The 26,812-nt window shown below is 34.3% G+C and overlaps 2 long non-coding RNA genes across 2 annotated transcripts; one reads left to right on the top strand and one right to left on the bottom strand.

The window, feature by feature from the left end:
* Window positions 1-6,778: 6,778 nt before the first annotated feature.
* On the bottom strand, window positions 6,779-26,336 carry LOC127548530 (uncharacterized). Its single transcript, XR_007950415.1, has 3 exons — window positions 26,240-26,336; window positions 7,938-8,115; window positions 6,779-7,474 (listed from the first exon to the last, which is right to left on the bottom strand). It is a non-coding gene; the product is annotated as an uncharacterized LOC127548530 (long non-coding RNA).
* LOC127548529 (uncharacterized) lies at window positions 25,243-26,489 on the top strand. The gene is made up of 2 exons (XR_007950414.1): window positions 25,243-25,354; window positions 26,263-26,489. It is a non-coding gene; the product is annotated as an uncharacterized LOC127548529 (long non-coding RNA).
* Window positions 26,490-26,812: the final 323 nt, after the last annotated feature.

Genomic DNA, 26,812 nt, shown 5'->3' with positions numbered 1-26,812 from the left:
TAGGAATTCAGTGACTACTTGGGCAGTCTCTTGTCATCTTAATTAGAATTAGAAAAGCTCCTTAAATATAAGGGACTATCTATTCTTCATATTTACCTCCTTAGAAAGCAACACTTTAAATGCTTAATAAATATTTATAGCTATTCTTTTTGTAGCAGCGAAGAATTGGAAATCAAAGGAATGTTCATGTATTGGAGAATGGGTAAACCAGTTGTAGTATATGACTGTGATGAAATATTTTTGTGCTACAAAAAATAATAAGCAGGATGCTTTCACCTGGAAAGACTTATATAAACTAATGCAAAGTGGAATGAGCAGCACCAGGAGATTATAGTACAAAGTAATAACAATATTGTATAATGATAAACTGTAAATGACTTACTATTCTAGCAATACAAAGAACCAAGACAATTCTGAAGGATCTATGATGAAAAGCTCTATCTTCAATGAAAAACTAATGGAATCTGAATGTAAAAGGAAGGAAGGAAGGAAGGAAGGGAGGGAGGGATGGAGGGAGGGAGGAAGAAAAAAATGAATGAAAGAAAAATTACTTTTTAAAGATTGCTTAAAATGAAGGTTAAAATTGTTTTTACTTGTAAGGGGGAAAAAATTTTTTTAACAACCCCAATAACAATAACAAGAGCCCTATCCTGATTCCACAAGTTACTAGTGCTCTCCTGACACTCATCACTAGAATTACATTGCATTCAATTTTTTTGTTTTCTTATCTGTATCCATATTATTTCTCTCTGATAAAATGTAAGTCCTTTGAAAGCAGATTTCCTTTTTTCTTTACCTCCTCAATTCATGGTGCCTAGTATATATATTGAATGAATGAATGGCTGATCTAAGGCATTTAGCCAAAAATCCAGAATGTAAACTTAAAAAAAACTTTTTTTTTCATTTCCTTCCTAAGAGAATAAAGATTAATAAATTAATACAAATCCAAATTTGTGGTTGTGGGCTTCTATCAATTTCTTGATCTTTAGCAAACAGAACTAATGCTGTCTTCTTTGAATTCAAACTTTTCTAAAGCCAACTAACCTTGCCAGGAAGGGATAGGCACTTTAGGATTTTTGGCTGAGGAATCAAAGGAGACTTTGATTCCTCTTCCTACTCATTCTTTTTCCTGAGACAGTCATCCATCCATTGCCTTCTGTTTAATGAAATATGTTTTCTTTCACAATATGACTAATATGGAAATATGTTTTAGATGACTGATCATCTACATCAAGTTCTTGCCTTCTTAGGGAGGGGGAAGAGAGAAAAAAAAAACAGAAAATTTGGGACTCAACATTTAAGAAAAAAAATGTTTAAAATTATTTTTAAATGGAAAATATTTTTAAAGTATTTATATACTTGATTATTACTAATTATTAGACCTAGTTAAATCCTAAAGAAAAGCACTTGAAGTCAAGATAGAAAATGCTATTCACAGCCAGAGAAAAAATTAAGAATCTAAATACAGATCAAAGCAACTACTTTCACTTTTTTATTGTTTTTGTGGCTTTTCCTTTTTGCTCTATTTTTCCTTCACAACATGATTAATGTGGAAAGATGTTTACCTGATTGCTCATGTATAAGCTATATCAGATTACTTGCTGTCTTAGGAAAGTAGAAAGGAGAGAAGAAGAGAGAAAAATTTGAATTCAAAATCCTATTTTTTAAATGGATGTTAAAAATTATCTTTACATGTAATTGGAAAAAACAGGAAAAAACTATTTACCAAAAAATAAAAGCAGTGCCCTTGAGTGAACTCAGTAAGCATCACTTCAATTACCCAATGTTGGAACTTTCTCTCTCATCTTTCTGCTCCCCAGGACCCTGTTGTATCATATAGGATAAAGTAAGAGCAGTGTTTGGTGGCAAAATTAGTAATTTCACCTCTATTTTCATTTGATGACAACATCCCAATCCTAAGAATTTAGATGGTAAGAGCAGCTAGATGGCACAGTGGATGGCATACCAGCACTGAAATCAAGAGGTCCCGAGTTCAAATTTAGCTTCATACACTTAACACTTATTAGCTGTGTGACCCTATGCAAGTTACTTAACCCCAATTGCCTTGCCAAAAAAAGAAGGGCACGTTTATAATATGATTTAAAAGACTGACTCTATACAACCTACTAGTAATCCCCTAAATATCTCCCAGATCTGATTAACAATATCTAAAGATTTACCATTAAAGAGTCATCTGTGGGGGAGGTGATTGCATCTTCCTTTTTGTTGTTATTTTTTAATCCTTTCAATCATGTCCTATTCTTCATGACCCCATTTGAGATGTTCTTGCCAAAGATACTTGGGTTGCCATTTCCTTCTCCAGTTTATCTTACAGATGAGGAAACTGAGACAAACATGGGTAAGTGACTTGTCCAGAGTCATACAGTTAGTAAAAGTTTGAGACCAGATTTGAACTCAAGAAGATGAATCTTCCTGACCGCAGGTCTGGTGCTTTACCCACTATGCTACCTAGCTGTCCTCTCTATTGTATGAAATGGGAAAATCACATAGTGATTATGAGCATTCAATCTTCAAGTATTGTAGAGAAAATGTGTAGTATTGTGGAAAAGAACCAACTTTAGGATAGGAGGACTTGGGTTCTAATTCCAGCTGTGCAATTTAGCACATGGATGATTTTGAACAAATCAATTCATTTATCTAGACCTTAATTCATCATCTACAAATTTTAAAAATTGGACTGGTGACCTCAAAGATTTCTTCCAATTCTAATCAATGATCCTGTGATCCTGTGCCAATCTTGTCTGTGTCAGTCATTCCTTGTGACCTTCAAAGAGGATATAGATAAATAAATATAGATTGAATAGTTCACCAGTTCAACATTCAGTCTGTCTATTTACTGTTATGCCAATGCTTCAGGAGCCTTGCCTGCTCTGGGTTTTCAATAGAAATCAGATTTTCATTTTCCCAAAAAGCAGTAATATGTTAAACAAAGAATCATGAAAGGCAAAGATCAGAAGAAAGTGTGTTCCATGCTTTGCAAGAAGCCCTTGCAAATGTTCTGTGATGTATTGTCCGATTAAGGCAGTGTGTCTCAGAACTATACATACCAAGGTAGAGTAGTCATGTCTTTGCCCTAAAGCTTCAAAATTTTGAGCATCAAAATTTTAATCCTTTCAATCATGTCCTACTCTTCATGACCCCATTTGAAATATTCTTGCCAAAGATACTTGGCTTTCTATTTCCTTCTCCAGTTCATCTTACAGATGAGGAAACTGAGACAAACATGGGTGACTTGTCCAGAGTCATACAGTTAGTAAAAGTTTGAGACCAGATTTGAACTCAAGAAGATGAAGAGCTGCAAACTTTTGCATTAGGTGAGCTCTCGTTTACTATTCTTCTTTCCTAGGGACAGGATATCCAGTCATGGTCTCACAGTATTCTGGCTATACTGTAGCAAGGTCTAGGAATTTAGAGTATATCAAAGTCAAGTAGCAATCAGTAGGTTCATTTATCTACTACATAATTTTCATGAAGGAGATCAGTTTGAGCTTATGCTTTTGGGATAATGGAAGGCCACATTGTAAAGGGTCTTAAATTCTACAGTAAAAGTTGATATTTTATCCCAGAGACATTTGAAAGTGTAAAAAGGCTTATAATTTCCATTTTAATAGATATGATATGGGTAATGAATATATTAATCATTTAGATTCCTCGGAGCTGCCTTTTCTGACTTAGGAGCCAGAAACTCTCCACACAGCTTGAAATTATCAATCATTCTAACAATAGCTACATTCTTGTGTTGTACTGTACCTGTCTTCAATAAATGAAGTGAATCAAGGACTGTGTCAGTCACAGAACTCTGGTTCTGTGCCCTGGTGTTGTCACAATCCTCAAGAGTTGAAACAATCAAACAAATTATTGTATTGTTTTCTCACTGGTGGGCTTCTCATAGGAAACTGATAAGACCCTAGAAAAGATTGTATTGTAATGCACCTTCCCCTTCCTTTCCATTTATAATTTGTGTATAAAATCTCTCTCTACTTTACTAAAACAGATAATGTCCTTCCCAATAGAGCTTCCAATTTGCAAACTACTCTGTAAGCTATTCCTCATTCTGAAATAAATTAATTAAACCACTACTTGATTTCTAAAAACCTGTTTCTAAGCCTACTTTGATGCCTCCAGCTATTGTTTAGAGACTGATACCATAAAATTCTGTTTGCAAGAGCTGCTAAAGAATTTTCAGGAAAAGAGAGACATGTTCAAAAGTCTTTCACAGAAAGACTATTTGGGGAGCTAAATGGAAGGTGGGTTGCAAAAGGAGGAAATTAGAGTCAGAAATGCTAAGTAGAAAGTTATTAGAACCAATCAGAAAAGAGGCAATATGTGGTTAGGAATTCAAGTTAGTAGATCTATGAATAGAAGAAGATGGACCCAAAAGATTATGTGGAGATAGAATAGATGGAACTTGAAAACATTGACCAACACATGTTAAATACGTTAAAGTATAAATTAAATACAAAATGAGATAAGAGAAAAGAGAAGAATGAGCCCATAAATATAAATCTGAGTAAAAAAGCATCAGAAATCTTCAATGATTTCTATATCTCTTTCAGTGCCCAATAGATACTAGAGCACAACAAATATTTTTGAATAAATTCATCATTTAATGGAAGCAGGAAATGTGAGCATTGTGGAATAAGCAGAAAGGAAAGAAGAGAGCAAAATTGTCATAATTTTGACTGGAGTTGGTCTGACAAATCCTATGAGAATATATCACATCAGTGACATATCTCAAGAGAACTTGAAAATCACTGATCTAGAGCAGTGGTTCTCAAACTTTTGTTCTCAATATACTTACACTATTACAAATTATTGAAGATATGTCCAAAGAGTTTTTTTGTTTATGTGTGTTATATTTATAGATATTTACCATATTAGAAATAAAAACAAAAGGTTTCAGAGACACTTCCCTCCCCAGTATTCTTTGGACTACACTGTGAAAACCACTTATCTAGAGCAGAAGTCCTTAAACTTTTTTCTGTATTTTTGTCTCACTTTCTTCAATTGTAAAATGAGGCATTCTGAAGAGCAATTTGGAATTATGGTCAAAAAGTTATCAAAGTGTGCATACCCTTTGATCCAGTAGTGTTTCTACTGGGCTTATATCCCAAAGAAATCTTAAAAAAGGGAACCTGTATGTGCACAAATGTTTGTGGCAGGTCTCTTTGTAGTGGCCAGAAACTAGAAATTGAGTAGATGCTCATCAATTGGAGAATGGCTGAATAAATTGTGGTATATGAATGTTATGGAATATTATTGTTCGGTAAGAAATGACCAGCAGGAGAATTTCAGAAAGGCCTGGAGAGACTTACACGAACTGAAGCTGAGTGAAATGAGCAGGATCATTATATACTTCAACAACAATACTATATGATGATCAATTCTGATGGACCTGGCCATGTTCAGCAATGAGATGAACCAAATTAGTTCCAATGGAGCAGTAATGAACTGAACCAGCTACACCCAGCGAAAGAACTCTGGGAGATGACTAAGAACCATTACATTGAATTCCCAATCCCTATATTTTTGCCCACCTGCATTTTTTATTTCCTTCACAGGCTAATTGTAGACTATTTTAGAGTCCAATTCTTTTTGTGCAGCAAAATAACAGTTTGGACATGTATACTTATTTTGTATTTAATTTATACTTTAACATATTTAATATGTATTGATCATCCTGCCATCTAGGGGAGGGGATGGGGGAAAGGAGGGGGAAAATTGGAACAAAAGGTTTGGCAATTGTTAATGCTGTAAAATTACCCATGCATATAACTTGTAAATAAAAAGCTATTAAAAAAAAAAAAAAGAACTGATGAACTCTGAATGCAAATCTAAGCATACTTTTTTCACTTAAATTATTGTTTTTCATTGTTTTCTCCTCTGTTTCTTTCACAACTGCGATTAACATTGAAATGTTTTGCATGCATGTATAAATATATAACCTATATCAAATTGCTTACCATTTTTGGAAAACAGAAGAGTTGGGAGGGAAAATGGAGAAAAATTTGAACCCAAAATCTTGTAAAAATGAATGTAAAAATTGTCTTGATGTCTAATTGGAAAAAAATGTTTGAAATAGCTTTCTGTATATTACATGGAAAAAATCCAATAAAATATCTTATGGGGAAAAAATTGTAAAATGAGAATAATAATAGCACCTACCTTGCATGATTATTGTAAGAATTAAATAAAATATTATGTGCCAATGCCTGGCACATAATAAGAACTATTTAAGTGCTTATTCTCCCTTTCTGCTCCCCTTCCCTTTCTTTCTTTTATTTACTTATATGCATGCAAACAATGTTTCAACCATAGTAATGATAGGAACTTTCTGAATATTAGCAATTTTCCCCTCTTCCTCATCAAATACCCTATCCTATTGAATTATCCTTTAGTGGCCTTTTCCTCTGCTAGCCTTCCCAGGATATTATTTTAGAAGTATTAAAATCACTGAATATCAGGAGCCATGCAGCATGATTTGTCCTAACTTTTGTGTTTCCTGCCAAAATCCTGCTGGTGTGTATGCACTAATAGCTAAATTATTAGTCATCTCATCACTGAAAACTCCTTATTAATCAATAAATCCATATTAACATCCAGGATATTAACTGATTATTCTAAGGAAGACTAAGCCATTGTGAGACACCAAAAGAACCATCAGCTGCTCAAAAGTCTCTTAGTATTACTTTAATATTAACTAAATTAACTTATATTCTAATTCTTTGAAAAGCTTGCAATACCTATGCCATATCTCTCTATTAGTATCTAGTAATGACTCAGAATAGCTCATTCTCCATCTATGCTACAAGGTCTGCTATCATTGCTAATGTGCACATTCATCACATTACGTTGAAATGAGTTTAATTTAAATCCTGGCCCAGCTCCTAACTTGCTGTGTGACTTTAGGTAAGTCTCTTATTGTGTCTCATGCTTTTTTTCTTTTCATTTGTGAAATTAAGTTAATATATTCCCTGCCTTAAAATCTTATTTTAATAGTTAGGTGAAATAAATGAAAAATACAAAACCTTTACCAATATAAGGCATTGTTATATATTTATTTGTCTTATCTGCTCTTCCTAGTGTACCTACTGACTTTGCTACTTTCCCCATTAGATTAAAAATTTCTCAAAGTCTTATGAGGTCCTGCATACACTGAATGCCATTTCTGTTTGGGGAAAGGTTTTTCAAGTAGAGGTTTTAAAGAGGATCAATATTCCCTAACTGCAATTTTCATCATTCATAATGCATAAACATTTTTTCACCAGTAGAGTCAATAATTGCTAATTCTCATAAAGATCCTTTTCTTGGAGGCTATTGAAAAGATGAAAGAGAAAAATAATTTTCAACATAATCAAGCATTCACGTTTCTGACCATATTTCTCAGCCTCCCTTAATTCATATATAGAAGTCTTCCTTGAATCCTGGACCTTGGATCTTCCATTTGTAAAAACTGAGGATGTAGAAAAGCAAATTGTCAAAATACTTGTCTTTCTTTCCCCTGTCCCTCATCAAGTAGGGTACCTTCTACATAGCAGATGATAAATGAATGAATGGTTTCAATGGTTGGATATAATAATATATTATGATGCACATAATCAAATACTATTAAAACTAGAAGAGACCTTGGAGATCTTTTAATCCAAGCCCAACATTTGACAAATGAGTAAACTGAGGTTTACCCATAAGGGATATGTGATTTCTTCAAAGCAACAGTGAATTTTTGAGCTCACAAGTGAGGAAATAGAAAGCACTGAGCTGAGACAAAATATTGCTCAACACTTAATGACCATCATTTGACCTTGGCAATGGAGCATAGAAATGTGCTTCCTTCCGTTGCACTTCATTAAACATCATCATTCCAAGCCTCTCTCTACTCCCCATTACAAATATAAAAGAAGGCACCCTTTACTTACTTCCCAGGGAGCTTAGTCTTCATCTGTTCTGCTGATTCCTCTTCACATCAGCCCTGTGTCTACCTGCAGCCATGCAGAGAATCCTTTTCTTATACTTTGCTATCATCTACATTCTGATTCAAATTCTCCCAGGTAAAGGAACTTCACTCACTCAGGAAATCAGGTGGGGCAAAGGGCACTGAAAAAAAATAGTGATTCTAGCATCAATCCATTGGATTCAAACCCTGCCACTGTTGCTTACTTCTCTGCCTGTTCCTGAACAAATTATTGAATCCCTCTCTGGGTTTCCATTTTCTAAAAATGATGCTGTCCAGGACTCCCTTCTAGCTTTGGTTCTGTGATGTTATGATTAATATTGAAAAGTTGTTCTTATTTATTCAAAGAAACTCTCATTAGATCAGTTAAATGGTCCTAGTTGATCTCACAAGAGTCCTATCCTGATATATTACAGGGCACAGAACTGATCCTCAGTAGCTCAAGCACTTGAAAAAAAAATATGAAAATGGGACAGAGGAAAGAAGTTCAACAACTTGAAGTTGCCCCCAAGCATATCATTTGTTTTAAAGAAACAGATAAAGTGCTCTGTGGATAGATAATCTTGACCAAAACAGAGCTCTCATTCTTTTTGTCTGTTCTAAGGTCGTCTATACTTCTCTAACCAGAGTTAGATTCCAACCTTAAATTCAAACGTGCTTAAGAGTAGGGTAGGGATGAGTCACATAATATAGGATATTCTCTCTCTCCTCATCCCACCCCAATTTGTGCCAAACAAACTTTTGGAATTAATTGCCACAAACATTTGCATTTGACTTTAGGTTATGAAGCAGGATTTGAAGATAACTCACAGATTTCAGGAGGTAAGTTCCCAAGTTTGCCTATTCCTTAAATCTCAGTAGTGATAATTCACACATTTTATAATTCAATAAGTTTTATAAAGCACTTTCCCTGCCACAAACTTATCCCCTATTTTTAATTCCCTTTATATATTATAGAAAAGAAACAGAGAGAGTAGGGAAAGATTTATTAAATGGATTAGCCAGCATCATATCCAAGTGTTACTACTTCCCTCTATAGATTGAGGAACTGAGACAGGAAGAGAAATACATGGCTTACCCAGGATCACATAAATATCAGGGGGCAGATTTGAATTAAGCTTTCTTGATTCCAGGTCCCTCTCTCTTTCCACTACACCACAGTATTGGAAATCTTCCTGACCTTGACTCTGGGAATTTAGAAAATTGTTACTATTCCCATCTTCCTAGTCCCCACCTGTTGCTCTCTACCAGCTATTATCTTATGCCACTTTCCACAAAATAGTCCATGACTTGTCTTGGTAATCTGGCTTGGTTTGCTTAATTAAATAGGACATAACGCTAACCAGTTTAACATTTCATGAAAGAAAAGTGTCTGCTGCACAGTCATAAGCTCCTCTGCATATCTAGCCATTCTAAGTGAATACCAATGGTCACCAAGAAAACTAAGCAAGAGAATGTAGGTGATTCAAGTGTAAGATTCTCACCAGTCTTGAGGGGAAAAAAAAGATAAATTAATTTCAAATCCATGCCTTTAATGAAAATGGATCAGCTGCATGTGGGAAATATAATCGATTACTGTCAGATTTCCTGTTTCCAGGTTATAGTTTTAGAGTTATAGGTTTAGGGTAGAGCTCAGGTTTAGGTTTAGAGGTAAAGATTTATGTTATAGAGTTTTATATAATAAGAGATGATAAAAATGAGAACTATAAGAGACCATGAAGATTTGGAATCAGAGTGATTAAGTGATTTGCCAAAGGCCATAGACATAATAATTCTTAAAAATGGGATTTGAATCCAAGCCTTTTTGGCTCTCAGTATAATCCACCATCCACTATGGACATAGGAAGATCCAGTTAAATTAAGAACAAATAATTTAGCACTCAAGATTATTTGACAACAATTTATTGATGCTATATAGCCAATGTGAGGAAGGGGAAGGTAGTTCTCTATTGCCTATTCTAAGATCCTGGACAATACTTTTTCGCAAATGGAATTTCTGATGAAACATTGAATATGTGGTTTTGTTACTATTTTCAACTTTAGCCTGATGGAAATCAAAGCTTAGGGTATCAATGACTGTAAATAAATTAAACTAAGGCTGCTGTTTCTCCTCACAGAGAAAAAATCCAGTCCTATTCTTATTTAGTCCCTATTCTCCTCCACCAACTCTTTCCACTGTGCACTCTGGAATTCTATTGTAGTACAATAATAGAATCTTCAGCTTAAGAATCAGAAGACCTTAGTTCAAATTCAAATGCTACTACTTACTATCCATATAACCTTGGACAAGTAACTTCTATAGATCTGAGTTTTCTGATCTGTAAAATGAGGCAGAACTAATTAAACTCTGAGGTCTTTCTCTGCTCTACATCTATTCTCCTAGATCTCGTGGTTTTTTCAATTTCTTACTTACACATTCTTTGTCTTCTAGTTCTTCCTGAAACCTAGTTTTCTACTATATCTCTTGTCACTACCTCCAAGGTCTACCACTTCTTAATTCACACCCTTTGGCATCTAGGTCCAATAGGAAGAATTAACAGCAACTTTTTTTGATTTTATTTTTTCCAATTACCTAAGGAATTTTAACATTCTTTTTTAAAAAATATTTTATTTCAAAGTCTTTCCCTCTTTTCACAATTGATGATTATACAGTATTGCTATTACTATATAGTGTTCTTGTTCTACTTGTTTCACTTTGTATCAATTCTCACAAGTCTTCCCAGGTTCTTCTGAGAGCATACTACTCATCACTTCTTATACCAAACTACTATTCCATCACAAACATATACTATAATTAATTCGATAATTCCCCAACTGACAGGCATATCCTCAATTTCCAGTTCCTAACCTTAGTCCCCACTATCTCTTCCAGACCCTTCTTCTGCCACCATCACTCAGGAGCCAACTTTTTCTTTCAGATTCATTCCATCCTGCCTAGATCCTTATATGTCACCTATAGACAGACCTCCTAGATACTTTCTTTCCTTATTAATAAGTTCAGTGGCTGAATCCTATACTATTTATCCATCCCCTTCAAATAGTTCAAGCTCACAGTTTCTCAACCTCCTCAACTCCCATTTCTGATTTTCTGGTCTACTTCATCTATACATAGGGGTATATAGACCACATCCTTACTCAACTGAATTTTTTCCATTTGTTGAAATTCCAAATCATGATTTTCTTCTAACTTACTCATCATTGTACTATGCTTCTTTTGAATGCCTGCTTTTCACTTCTCTGTAAATTTTGCAGGTGTTATAGACATCTTAAAAAGCTATTCCTAGGTAGATAATCAGTTTTGTTCTTTAAGTTTGATAGCATTTTTACTTTTATTCACTTTTTCTACCTTCATCATAGGGTAAGCTTCAAGAAAAGGAAAAACTATTTTGTCTTTTTGTTATTGTTGTTCCTGACACTTCCTGACTCTCATAAGAGGTTCTCTTGGAAAAGTCACTAAAGTGGCTTGCCATTTCCTTTTATAAATGAGGAAACTGAGACAAACTTTGTTCAGGAACACAAAGCTAGTAACTGTCTGAGGATAAACTTTAACTCATGTTCCTGACTCCAGATCCAGTGTTCTATCCATTCTGGCACCTAGCTGCAACACATCATTCTCTTCCTTAGTAGCTTTGAAGGTCCCAATGCATTCAGTGCAGACTGTGAACCCTTCTTGTGCATGGCAATAGTTGTATGGACTTCCTCCCCCACCCCTACCCCCACCCTGTACCTTCAATCAATTTCAGCACCTTAGAAAAATGTCAGTCTGACCTCAGCAGATTTTTTTTTTTTTGGTGCAGGTGCCCAAAGGATGTGTGTCACATGTAGACTTGGGCGAGGAAAATGTCGCCAAAAATGTAAAGGTGAAGAAACAGTTGCTGGAATGTGTAACCAAAGTTTGTACTGCTGCTATTTTAAAGTAAAAGCATTCATTAACAGCTAAACCAGGTAGGTTGAAAACAGAGAAAGAAAATTATAGACCAGTCTCCTAATGAATATTGATGCTAAAATCTTAAAGATATTAGCAAAAAGACTACAGAAAATCATCCCCAGGATAATACACCACGATCAAGTGGGATTTATACCAGGAATGCAGGGCTAGTTCAATATTAGGAAAACTATCAGTATAATTGGCCATATTAATAACCAAATTAACAAAAACCATATGATCATCTCAATAGATGCAGAAAAAGCATTTGATAAAATCCTACATCCATTCCTATTAAAAACACTTGAGAGTATAGGAATAAATGGACTTTTCCTTAAAATAATCAGTAGCATCTATTTAAAACTATCAGTAAGCATCATATGTAATGGGGACAAACTGCAACCATTCCCAATAAGATCAGGAGTGAAACAAGATTGCCCACTATCATCATTACTATTTAATATTGTATTAGAAATGCTAACTTTGGCAATAAGAGTTGAGAAAGAGATTAAAGGAATAAGAATAGGCAATGAGGAAACCAAATTATCGCTCTTTGCTGATGATATGATGGTATACTTAGAGAACCCCAGAGATTCTACTAAAAAATTATTAGAAACAATCCACACTTTTAGCAAAGTTGCAGGATACAAAATAAACCCACATAAGTCATCAGCATTCTTATATATCACTAACAAAACCCAACCGTTAGAGTTACAAAGAGAAATTCCATTTAAAATAACTATCGATTGTATAAAATATTTAAGAATCTATCTGCCAAGGGAAAATCAGAAACTTTATGACCAAAACTATAAAACACTTTCCACACAAGTTAAGTCTGATCTAACCAACTGGAAAAATATTAAATGCTCTTAGATTGGGTGAGCAAATATAATAAAGATGACAATGCTACTTAAACTGATCTATTTATTTAGCGCTATACCAATCAGATTCCCAAAAAACTATTTTAATGACCTAGAAAAAATAAAAACAAAGGTCATATGGAAAAACAAAAGGTCAAGAATTTCAAGGGAATTAATGAAAAAAAAAATCAAATGAAAGTGGCCTAGCTGTACCAGATCTAAAATTATATTATAAAGCAGCAGTTACCAAAACCATCTGGCATTGGCTAAGAAATAGACTAGTTGATTAATGGAATAGGTTAGGTTCAAAGGACAAAACAGCCAATAACTTTAACAATCTAATGTTTGACAAACCCAAAGACCCCAGTTTTTGGGATAAGAATGCATTATTTGACAAAAATTGCTGGGAAAATTGGAAATTAGTATGGCAGAAACTAGGCATTGACCCACACTTAACACCGTACACCAAGATAAGGTCAAAATGGGTTCAGGACCTAGGCATAAAGTATGAGATTATTAATAAATTGGAAGATCATAGGATAGTTTACTTCTCAGACCTGTGGAAGAGGAAGGAATTTATGACCAAAGAAGAACTAGAGATCACTATTGACTACAAAATAGAAAATTTTGATTATATCAAATTGAAAAGTTTTTGTACAAACAAAACTAATGCAGACAAGATTAGAAGAGAAACAATAAACTGGGAAAATATTTTTACAGTCAAAGGTTCTAAGAAAGGCCTCATTTCCAAAATATATAGAAAATTGACTCTAATTTATAAGAAATCAAGCCATTCTCCAATTGATAAATGGTCAAAGGATATGAACAGACAATTCTCAGACAAAGAAATTGAAACTATTTCTAACCATATGAAAATATGCTCCAAGTCATTATTAATCAGAGAAATGCAAATTAAGACAACTCTGAGATACCACTACACACCTGTCAGATTGGCTAGAATGACAGGGAAAGATAATGTGGAATGTTGGCAAGGATGTGGGAAAACAGAGACACTAATACATTGTTGGTAGAATTGTGAACACATCCAGCCATTCTGGAGAGCAATTTGGAACTATGCTCAAAAAGTTATCAAACTGTGCATACCCTTTGATCCGACAGTGTTTCTACTGGGCTTATACCCCAAAGAGATACTAAAGAAGGGAAAGGGACCTGTATGTGCTGAAATGTTTGTGGCAGCCCTGTTTGTAGTGGCTACAAACTGGAAAATGAATGGATGCTCATCAATTGGAGAATGATTGAGTAAATTGTGGTATATGAATGTTGTGGGATATTATTGTTCTGTAAGAAATGACTAGCAGGATAAATACAGAGAGGATTGGAGAGACTTACATGAACTGATGCTAAGTGAAATGAGCAGAACCAGATCATTATATACCTCAACAACGATATTGTATAAGGATGTATTCTGATGGAAATGGATTTCTTTTTTTTTTTCATTGAATTAAGAGAAGGGGCTATTATTTTATTTTTTTAAATAACTTTTTATTGATAGAACCCATGCCTGAGTAATTTTTTTACAACATTATCCCTTGCACTCACTTCTGTTCCAACTTTTCCCCTCCCTCTCTTCACCCCCTTCCCCAGATGGCAAGCAGTCCTTTACATGTTAAATAGGTTACAGTATATCCTAGATACAATATATGTGCACAGAACCGAACAGTTCTCTTGTTGCACAGGAAGAATTGGATTCAGAAGGTAAAAAATAACCTGGGAAGAAAAACAAAAATGCAAACAGTTTACATTCAGGAAATGGATTTCTTTGACAAAGAGATCTAACTCAGTTTCAATTGATCAAGAATGGAAAGAAGTAGCTACACCCAAAGAAATACTGGGTGATGAATACTGGGAAATGAATGTAAACTGCTTGCATTTTTGTTTTTCTTCCCAGATTTTTACCTTCTGAATCAAATTCTTCCTGTGCAACAAGAGAACTGTTCGGTTCTGCGCACATATATTGTATCTAGAATACACTGTGACATATTTAACTTGTATAGGACTGTTTGCCATCTGGAGGAGAGGGTGAAGGGAGGGAGGGGAAATGGAGGAATAGAAGTGAGTGCAAGGGATAATGTTGTAAAAAAAAAAAAATTACCCAGGCATGGGCTCTATCAATAAAAAATTATAAGAAAAAAAGAAAAGAAAAGAAAAAAAGCCCCAGTGAGACAACTTTCATTTTGAGAAATGGAATTAACTATTCATGCATCCTATTATTGTCAAGGTTCAGTGGGTTATCTCTGGAATGTGACCCCTATATCAAAGACTCCTTCCTGACATAAAAGTCTAGAGGCACTTTTTGGTTTCTCAACTTCTGTCTGACCTATTTTATCCCTATTGAAGTAAAGCCCAGAAAGGCCAGTATCTCTGACTTGCTACCAAGCTTATATGCTCAAAACCTCATTAATATGTCTCATTTTCCAGATAAAGCCTGTATTAGTATGTACAGGCTTTCTTTTATCTTCCTTTCTTTATCTCAACTACTACTATTCTCTCTTCCTCTTTAAATCATTCTATATTTTGTATATTATATTTATAAATGTATATGTTGCCATCTACAATAAAATAAAAACTCCCTGAGATCAGAGGTTTTTTTAAATCTTTATATTTTCAATTTCTAGCAAAATGTCAGAGACATATTAATCACTCGACAAATGTTTGTTGATTAATTCATTTATACAATAAAATGCAATAATACATAGAAAGCACTCAAAGTCTGTGTCAACAAAGAGTCATGGTAGGCTAGTCCTTTTACCAGGATCTCCACCTTCCTCTAGAACCTGCACATTATTTATTATTTACATTACTATGTTGGCTGAGGCCTTTTTAAGGGGAAGTATTCAAATTTTGCTTTCTGTATCAGAGTTCTGGATCTTCTATCTTTTTCCCCATTCTCTACTTCACTCTTTCATTGGTCCCTCTCTGGCACAGAATAAAACAATTTAAAAATTGGAAAATGTCTCAAAAGAAATCTGATTCAATGCATTTCTTGACTGTTAGTCCTCAAAGACCCTATTGCTATTGTCATATATTCCCCATAAGCATTGTGATTCTTCTCAACAATATACAGTTTTCCCAATACTGTCATTGTCCTTTGATTCTCACCATTGTCACATCCCAGCTCTCAAACAAAAACAGGTCTTCTTTACCCCATCTGCATGGCTTTCACCAGCATTCATTGTTACTGTTGAATGTATATAAGCTTTCCTTGTTGGAATGAAGGAAACTAAATGGAAAGGCCTTATGTTGAATTCCTTTTATTTTTTGACTAAATTCCTAACAAATTCCAAGGTTTACTTCCTCCATGAAAGCATCACTAATTATTTTAATCCAAAGTGATTCTTCTTTCTCTAAACTCCTACATACACATATGTGTATATTAAATATGCATTAAATCTGCAAATTCATTTAGATAGTATTGTCATTTTTATTGTATTGACAAAATCCAACATGATTGATGATTATCCCTCATGACTTGTTCTCCTTTATTTCTATAAAAATCTTGTAGTTATATACATATACTATGTATAGTGCTGGACTTATGAATTGGGTGACTGAACAAATCTCTTTGACTCTCTGAGTTTTAGTTTCCTTATCTAAAAAATGAGGAGGTTAGATTCCATGACTTCTAAGGACCCTTCTAGTCCTAAATTTACAATTCTATGAAATCTCATGTTTGTGTTGTTAACTCCCATATAATTTGTTATTGCATTTTGCAGTAAAATTTCTCTTACATTTATTTCTAGCTTTTGTTTACTGTATTAAAAAATCTATTTTTATTAATTCAATTATTTGAGGTTTCCAAAAATTTCATTACATTATCTACAAATAAGGATAGTTTTTTTTCCTTTGTTACTATTTATATTTTTGAATTTTCCCTTGTCTCATCATGATAACTAATCTTTCTAGAACTATGTTAAATAATCATGGGGACAAAGGACTTCCTTGCTTCGTCGTTGCATTAGAAAAGCTTCAAGCATCTCTATATTACAAAGAATGTTGGCACTTGCTTTTCTTTTATTATATTAAAGAAGAGCCTTTTCATATAATTTTTTAGAATTCTTATCATAAATGAATCTGAATTTTTCAAATATAGTCTATTTGAGATAATATTAATCTATTGAGATATTATTTTTGTTATCTTTGTTCTTTGAACAAACAAATTATTGCTAGCTATTTTTCTAGTAATAAACTTTTTTCATTCTTGGTATAAATCAAACTTATTCATAGTGAATTATTTTCTGGATATATTTCTGTAATCTCCTGCTAAGGAATGCCTAAAATGATCTGCTCCTTTGGTTTAGAGGCCTGTCCTTCATTAGAATCTGAATATATTATTCTATTTCACATAACTACAGGCTGACTCTCTCATCCCTGAAAATGCCCATTTTCTTCTAAAAACAAGCCACAGTATTTGGTTAATTGTGTTAGTATCTTTGCTCTCAATACTTCCTTAAATCTGGATACTTTAAATATGGATTACAAGAAGAGATAATCCTTTCCCTTATGCCTTGCCTTTCTCCTTTGTCCTTTTTCTGTTTCACACTTCTTTTGCCATTTGTAAGGTACTATAGAGAAAAATATAACAAAAATATCATAATGAAACAAATAAATCATGTGCAGGGTTTGTGAAGATCAATAACCATTTGAAAGACTGCTACAAATCATATTCATTTTATTATAAGACATACAATTCAAAAATTTAATGAGATTTTATATCCTATTCACCAAATAGAAAAAGGATGACCAAAAAAATGTATATAAAACATGGGAAATTTTATATGAACTGATGCAAAGTAAAGTAAGCAAAAAGATGCAAAATGACTACAATAAAAATAGAAAGTACAACAATAAATTCAAAACTGAATGTTGTGCTACTATAATGGTCCTAAAGAAGAATTATGATAAGCACCTCTCACACCCTGCTTGGCAGAGATGAGGAACTATGGATACTTAACACTCCACATAATTTCAGTCTTGGTTAATTTGTTGTTTTGTTTTGGAAAACTGCTTTTTTTTCTTTTTGGTTTTCTATTTTATCCTTTGTTACAAGATATGGTAATTTAAATGGGAGACAGGGATATAATGGAAAATGAAAATAATGTAAAAAAAAGTGATGTTAATAAAGTTTTATTTTAAGTTTATGGAGGTCAGGCCCTTCATGCCCGCTTTGAAGAAATCAGTTTTTGTTCATACAGTTTGAGATAAGGAAGAGAATTATGAGACTATGTACTTACTTTCTGTATTTATAGGAAATGAATAGTTATTGCTCAAACATCCTCTACTGAAGTCCTCCAAGTATAGTAAACTTCATTACCTCCATAAAATTATATATTAACAATATATTTTGTATCTAGGCACCAATCTGCCAGAAATAACTTTATCTAATTTATGATTATCTAATTCTTAAATCATTTCAGACTTCAAAGAAGAGAGAGATTCAGAATGATATAGTTCCTCTATGTTCTCCATCATGTCTCTGACTCAAGATGTTTTCAGATAGTTTATATGAATCCTGATCAAAGAAAAGATAATAATATATTAAATATATTAAAATAGGGTCCTGGATTAACACTCCAAAAAGGCCATTATTCAGTTCCTTCATTGGACCATTCCCCTCAAGGAGTAAAATTTCTCCCTCTCCTTTCTGAGAATACTATCTTAACTTCTAATGAAAAAAAAAAATTCTTTTGGTGGACGCTTATGCAATGATCATAACTAGACTAGAGATACTATATTCTTTGTTAAATTGTTGGTTACTAATGAAAGGTCTTTGGTGGAGGTGGGGTGTGGGGGTGGAGGGATCCATACCTCTTTCATCTTCAAACGAGATTTTTTTTAAAGGCTTTTAATTAGACTAGAGATATTATTTCATAGTATTTTCAGTTTAACAAATAAGAATCTTTTTTTTTAAATGCCTTCCATTCTCCCAAGGCAACATATTATACTGCTTTCCAGGCTCCAGATTTCACAATGTAGAGAAAAATACTTATCACACATATTAAATAACAAACTTGCTTCATAACAAACTAGTAATGAATATACATAAGAGCACAGTAATTGCTTCTAAGATACAATGTAGCATTTTATCTGTATTACTGGGAAATTTTTAACAGTTTCTCAGAGGCATTTCTTTTAGAAATAGCTTCCTTCTCCTCCTCCCAAGCAGGGTTTATCTGTGCTTTCCATAATATCGTGAAAGAGAATCATGGATAAAAAAAGAAACCCTAACATGGAAGAATGGTTTCTAGGTACCATATCCAAACCAGTACTTTTAAGTAGAAACAGAGACCACTAAACCATACATAAGGATCTTTGCTGGTCACATAATAACTTAGAAAATCACATGTTAAGGTAATGTAAGTTTGTACTTTTTTTTTTTGCTAAATATTTCTCAAATGCATTTTAGTCAGACTTGGGAAGCTGCATAGGACCTGAGGGCTGCATATTTATCACCTCTACTTTAAGTGACAAAATCTTTACAAATTTCTGGGGGGGAAAATGTTCCCTAGATGAGAAGGTTATAGATAGGCAACATGGTGAATACAATCCTGAACTTAGAGTCAAGATCCAGTTTCAGATCCTACCTCTGACCATCACTTTATGACCATGACTGGTGACATCACTTAACCTTTCTGAGAATCAGAAAAATGGAAATATTAATAGCTGTAGCACCCACCTCATAGGGTAACTATAAAATTCAAACAACATAATATATTGTATAAGGCACTTAAATAACACATAAAATATTATGTATGTCAGTTATTAATATTTTCTATGAATGCTGTTATGAGTTCTATTTATTTTCTTAAACCTGTACATCATTTAAATTCATGCAAGCATTCAGGAAAGACTAGTATTTCTGGCATGAGGGCTAGCAAGCCCTTTTCAGGACTGCTTTCCACCTTTGGTGTCCACCTGTCACCCAGCTTTCACCTAAGACTCTAAAAGCTGTAGTCTGAGCAGCAGTCACACTCTAGTAAATCATATTGGGTGACCGGCTACGCTGCAGATGGGTTGAAAGTAACTAAGAGCCAGTGAGTTAGAGGGGTGCCCAACCAAACGTGTAAAGACTTCCTTTATGGAATGGACAAATGTGAGCAATTTGTTCCAACAGGCTATGAAAGCAATGGAAGCAGGCATTGTGGAATGCTAAGAACATGGTTAGACATTAAAGATGTCAAAGTCATCCACTGTACTGGACCATTGTCAGTCATATTGACTTTTGTCTTGCCACTACACTTTGATGACTGGAAGAGTAAGGCTAATGTGAATTCTGCATCACTTAAATTCAATTTATGTGAAAATCAAAAAGCATCACTCATACTATTTTACCACTTTTATTTACCTTGAAGTACTGTATTGACAAACAAGTGACAAAGCAGCAGGTACAGATACAATGAGAGCTGTAGTCACAATCCTGCACATAGGCAATCCAGGCCAAAAGGTCATCTCCTTATTGGACTGAAACAGCAAATAGAACTGGATTGTCCTGTAACAATCACAGGGAGTTCTCTCTTAGTCATTGCTGTCAAGATTCTTTCCAGAATTCCCTTTCATAAACTGATTTTTCACCTGGAAAATAAGTCATCTACCTGAAAGCCAGTTTGGCTTCAGAAAGGCCAAGGAATGGTCAAAATATTGTTTGCTACCTAAACTCCAGGAGAAATGAAGGAGTAAAAGAGAGATCTGTACACATTATTCTTCAATTTGACCAGGATCTTTGATACTGTCAGGCATGAGGATTTGGGGAAGATCATGGCAAAATTTGTTTCCCAGAGTTCATGAGTACTGAAATCCAGTTTTGAATTTCCATTCAAAGACAGACTAAATATTTTTTTTACCAATAAATTGAAGTTAATATTTCGGTACTAAGAATGAGAACATGTTTAAATGAGTTCTGGATAATGGACAATGCTTTTGGACTTTCCCCATCATCAGGATGGTGAAACAGGACTGTGTGCTTATTTTCATAATTTTAGCATTATGCTGTCAGTACTATTATCAGACACCTTCAATGAGGAAGAAAACAGCTTCAAAGTGAGCTACTAAATGTAGTATATTAAACTTTAAAAGGCTATAAGCTCAGACTAAAGTAGAGAGAGAATTTGTATGCTAGTGATTGTGCACTCAATGTAGCCTCTAAGGCTGAGATGCAACAAAATATAGATTTTCCTGTTTGTGATAATTTTGGTCTGACAATTAACACCAAGAAAAACAAAAGTTTTCTACCAGCCAGAACTGCACCACCTATATGGAACAAGTGGTTACAGCAAATTGAGAAATTTTGAATGCTATAGATAAATTCACTTACCATGGCAATATACTTTCCAGGGATGTACACAAAGCATTGCTAGAGCTAGCTCATCTAGGGGGAGGTTCTGAAGGAAAATGTAGGAGAGAAGAGGGAGGCTTATGAAACCTGAATAGTATACCCAATATCATGTCAGAAAATTGAATCACTTCCATTTGAATTGTCTTTTTAAAAATTCTGAAGATCATCTGGGTAAGACAAGATATGGATATTGAGGTCTTTCTCAAACTGAATTGACAAGTATTTGAACTCTCCTGCAAAGAGGCACAACTTCAAAGGGCTGGCCATATTGTTCAAGTGACAAATGGATGTGCATCTAAAAGACTAATTTACAGAGAACTCACAAAAAGGAAGCATTAACACAAGGTCAGAAGAAGCAATATAAGCACACTGACAAGAAGAACTTCAGGATTGATAATAAGACATTGGAGAAACTGGCACAGGCCCACCCAGCATAATGTACCTGTATTAAAGAAAGCACTATGCTCTATGAACAAAGCAGAATTTCAATAACTAAAAAAAAAAGAAGAAGAAAAATATAAGCTGTGCAAATTTAGAGAGATCTCCGCTCCAATTATTCATATGGATTCTTTATGCCCAACTTGTTTATGCCCTTTCAAGTTTCTATAATCTGCTATTGTCAGACATGTTGTACCTTAACTCCAATGTAGTGATGTCATTTTGAGCATGAAGATCAATAATGAACCTAACTCACATAGAAACAGGATTCCTGGCAGCACAGAACTTGGAAACCATTCACTAACATTATGTTTTATTATATTTTTGTTTATTTTGTTACCATTTCTCAATTACATTTTAGTCTGGTTTCAGCAGTCATAATATGAGTCATTCTACTGAGCTTGAAAATCTATTCACCTTGGCAAGAGCCATCTACATCCAGAAAGAGGACTGTGGGGACTGAATATGGATCACAATGTAGTATTTTCACTTTTTGTTGTTGTTGTTTGATTGCTTTTTGTTTTCTTTCTAATTTTTTTTTCTTTTTGATCTGATTTTTCTTGTGCAACATAATAAGTATGGAAATAGGTATAGAAGAATTGTATGTATTTAATATATATTGGATTATGTGCTGTCTAATGGAAGGGTTGAAGGAAAGAAAGGAGGAAAATTTGGAACCCAAGGTTTTGCAAGGATGTTGAAAACTCTTTGCATATATTTTGAAAATAAAAAGCTATTATTAAAAAAAGAAAGAAAATCTATTCACTTTTAGTTACTTTCCCAAGTCAAAGAATACCTCAAGACTTTGAAGAAAAGTGAACACTGCAAGATTTCCCTTTGTTCAAAGAAGGGAATACTTTCACTCCACAAACACACTTCAGATGAGAATCCTTGACTTCATCTTTTCTGTTCGAGCTCAAATTTCTTCAGATAAGGTGTAAATTACTGAGTATAAGAAAAAAAAAATCCAGAAGCCTTTCTGCAAGGTCCAAGTCACAGTTTTTGGGGAAGGGAAGAACAGAAGCAAGTTTAGCATATTACAGAAATTCAATGAATAATTGAGTCTGAGAATTTTCTCCTGTTCTGAGCTACAAGTAAAATGAAAAAGAAAGGCAGCCCAGCACCTACCTAACCAATACATCCAAGGGCTCACAGAAGAAGTTCCCAGAGTTTTTTCTCTCCCTGGGCATTTCTTTCCTTCCCTTTATCATGCATTCTTATACTCACTCTCAAGATGAAAACTATGACTCAAGAAAGATTCTCATGGTACTCTATGTTGATATTGGTTACAGGGAACCCAGGCTCTCATTCTTCAACCTAATTCCATATACCTTCACTCCTCATAACAAAGTTGTGTTTGTTTGTTTCTCTGCTAAGTGTACCACATTTTAATTATTAGAGATAATAATGGCTACAATTTTGTAGTATTTTAGAGTTTTCAAAATGCTTTATAAATCTCTCTTTTGATGCTCACAACTCCAGGAACTAGGTGCTATTATTAGACCCATTTTACAGATCAAAATACAGAAACTGACAAAGTCAAGGGAACTACTCAGGATTTCACAGTTAGTATCTGAGGCAGTTTTTGGAAGTCTTCCTAGCTCCAGGGCCAACACTCTATCCACTACATCTTCTAGCTACCTAACTCATCCTTGGCTTCCTAGGGTCTTAATCTAGTCCTAAAGTTACTACTGGGTTTACTCCTTTAGCCTATAACAGTCCTATCTACTTCCTTTTCACTCTCAGATCCCTTCGGCCACCCCCTTTAAGTAGTTCCTTCCCTGTATACTTCCCTGCATACAGCCCAGGACAAAGTTCAAGAGAACTTCCTTTCTCTTCCTTTCATCACCAGCTTCCAAGTCATTTCTAACAACCCCATTAACCCTGTCTCAAACTCTCTTGTCTTCCCATCCCTTTCTCAGGCCTTTGAGCTTCTAACCTTCTCTTTATTATACAGTCAAAAGTGACAATAAGCACTGGGCTTTAGCTCTATGATATTGTGTCATAGGGTCATTTACCTACTGGAAGTCATGGGTCAAAGTAGAATTGCTGTGGTGGGAGGAAGCAACAGAAGCAGATATTGGAGGACAGAAAGACATAGGAAATGGACTTTCTCTTAATAGCTGCCATTCCTCCAGTCCCTGATTAATAGTTTCTCAACTGTCCTCTTCAGACAAATAGTTCTTCTGTTTCTAGTGAGATACAATAAAAATGGGGGACTTCATCATGGAGAGATCTTGGAATCACAGAATTTTGAGGGATCTCAAAAATGATGTAATACAAACTCTTAATCAATCATGAAAATTTGCCTTTCTTTTTGGTTTCTCTGTTAATTCAACAAGTTTTTTGGAGCAGCTAGAGATAAGATGGTGTATTGAAAAGAACATTGGACCTTGGATTCAGAAGACCTAGATGACAATACCTAAACAAATTTCTTACTGATCTATGACCCTATGCAAGTAAACTAAATTCTCTGACAAATTGGAATGCATCCAGAAGAGGCAATATGAAGGAAAGTGAAGAGTCCAAAAATCATGTAATGTGGTTAAAGATGAAGGATATTGAAGGTGCTTAATTTCATTTTTTGGAAAGCTCTTTTTTGCCTCTCCCTACCTTGGTTCTTGGACTTGGCAGTGTGATCTACCTCTTAAGAGATCTAAGTAGCAATGCCAACAAGCATGAGATGCCTTCTTGACCTTGACCTAGACTTGTCATCACCAGCAATGGGGAAGTAGATCCAGGCTTTTGTAGCCTACTTAAGATCTCATCAAAAAATACTGAAACTTCTGGAAAACTCCATGAAACTTAAAGTGTTTCTTTTCACAAATGCTAGTAAGAGTTTCTGCTGTTCAGTCATTTTGATCATATCTGATTCTTCATGACTTCATTTAGGGTTTTCTTGGCAAAGATTATGGAATAGTTTGCCATTTTCTTAACTTTAACAGATGAGGAAACTAGAGCAAACAGTGTAAAGTAATTTGCCCAGGGTCACTCAGCTAGGTCAGAGGCCTTACTCAGGAAGGTAAATTTTCTTGACTCCAGGCTCAGCATTCAATTTGTTGCACCACCTAGCTGTCATTGGCAAGGGTACATTTGAAATTTTGGAAAGGAAAATGGTAGCCTCTATTTAGAATAAAATATCTATCAGAGCTTGTAGGTATCCTGGAAATCATCTAGTCCAAGTTCTTCATTTTATAGATGAGGAAACAGTCTCAGAGAGATGAAGAGCCTTGCCAAAATTCACACAGTCATAGAGTTGGAATTTATGGAGCACTTTCTATGGGAATGGTATATGCTTAATGCCAAAAAGTTAAGACAAAAGGTCTTTGTTTTTAGATTCTAGTAAAGGAAATGTCTTTCTGTAAAGGACTCAGTTGGATAAATTGAATGATTTGAAAATATAACAAAGGAAAGGAAGATCACTTCAGGATGGAAGGGAAGCTATAAATTCACATCCAAGGAGGGACTTCAGTTAGATAAACATTGGATAGGCAAAAAGGAGGGAGAAAAGCATTCAAGGTGGGATATTAGTGTGAATAAGCACACATTCCTTTTCAGATCACTTCTTATCACTAGCCCAGTCCCTATGCAATGAAGCATGGGAATCTGCTCAATCTTAGCTTACTTCCCAGGCCAAAGCTTCCTTGGGGGCCTGTAAAAATTATATATAGAGCTACAGTATGATGCTGATTCCCTCAGCTAAAGAACTCATGCTTTCTCATTCCACAATATCTCTATTAATATCTCAGCCATGAGAATCCTGTGCTTCATGTTTGCTCTCTTTATCTTCCTGACCCAAATTTCTACAGGTAAGGTGGAAACCATCAGTGCTAGAAAAGGGAAACTATATTCCATGCCTTGTCTTCCTAGGAGGGGAGATATAGCTTTTGAGGAAAGTTCAGAGAAACAAGTTCAGAAAGCACCATCTTAATCCTAGTCCCTCCCCAAAGTGAACACATGGTTCATGGCATGAAGTAATACTCTCCAAATATTAACCTAATTATTAATTAGGTTATTTATTTATTAATATTTATATATTATATTATTTATATTTATTTTTATATATTATTTATATATTTATTTATATTTAAGTGAATGAATAAATTAAATAAATAAATATATTGAGTGAGCATATATTTATATACTTATATTTAAATAAATATATATTTATTTATATATTATTTTATATATTTATTTATTAGGTTATTAATTAGGTTTTAATCTTTCAAAGATTGGAATTTAATTTATTATAATGTGAGCATTTGTTCTAATACTTGACTCCATGAGATTGAGTAAAATAAATCTACACCAAAATCACAAGTATACAATGGAGAAGGTATAGCTAGATAACAGTTTATTTTTAAAAGATCTAATGATCATACTGGGAGTAAAGCTCAATATGAATCAACAGTGTGATCATAGCTAGCAAGTCTCATCAAATATTAGATAACTTTAGAGACATCTAATTTCCATAATAGGAATATAGTATTTCTGTTGAAGTCTGCAATTAAGCATTGTGTGCAGTTCTGGATATATTGTGTTCAGTGCTGGGTACCTTGGAAAGGGGCTACAGAATTCAAAATTTCAATTCTTGTAAATTTGTGGATTCACTAATAGCATATTAAGGTAGACTTGAGGACTATCTCTTCAAGCTCCTAACAGATTGTGTGTAGACTGTTGGAAGAACCAATTACCTCACAAACATTTCTTTGTGTAGTCAGGAGCAGATTTACCCATGTGTGTTGGAAGCCTAAGGGATTCTGTCGGGTGCGTTGTCTTGAAAATGAAATCATGATATCCAGGTGCTTCGGGGAAAAACTGTGCTGTGAGAAAAACACAAAAAAGAGGACATAGAGTCATCCACAACCTTTCTGATCAACGGTTTGAATCTTTGTTGAGTCCTTTGTTGAATGGCAAACTTTAAAATAAATTCCCACATAATGACCCTCTGCCTTTTTGTTTTTCTTGATAACTGAATGACATTTTGGTGACTGCATTCATCCCAGATATAATTGGTGTGATCCCACCAGAAATTATAGCCAAAAATGTGATAAACACTGAAATAAAATACCACATTGTAGCTTCCTCTGTGCTACAAGTGAATGTGACAGTTTAGGTTATTTCAGTCATTAAAAGTCTCTGCCATCTACTGGATTTTTCTAAGTGACAGCATTCATCACCAAGATTCCTCCACATATGGATGGAAGGAATGAAGAAGAAAATGTCATATATCACTTTTGAACTTTACTGACTTTTACTGATCATCA

The sequence above is a fragment of the Antechinus flavipes genome, chromosome 2, assembly GCF_016432865.1.
Source record: "Antechinus flavipes isolate AdamAnt ecotype Samford, QLD, Australia chromosome 2, AdamAnt_v2, whole genome shotgun sequence".
Classification (NCBI taxonomy): domain Eukaryota; kingdom Metazoa; phylum Chordata; class Mammalia; order Dasyuromorphia; family Dasyuridae; genus Antechinus; species Antechinus flavipes.
This window is presented reverse-complemented; position numbering and strand designations above follow the sequence as displayed.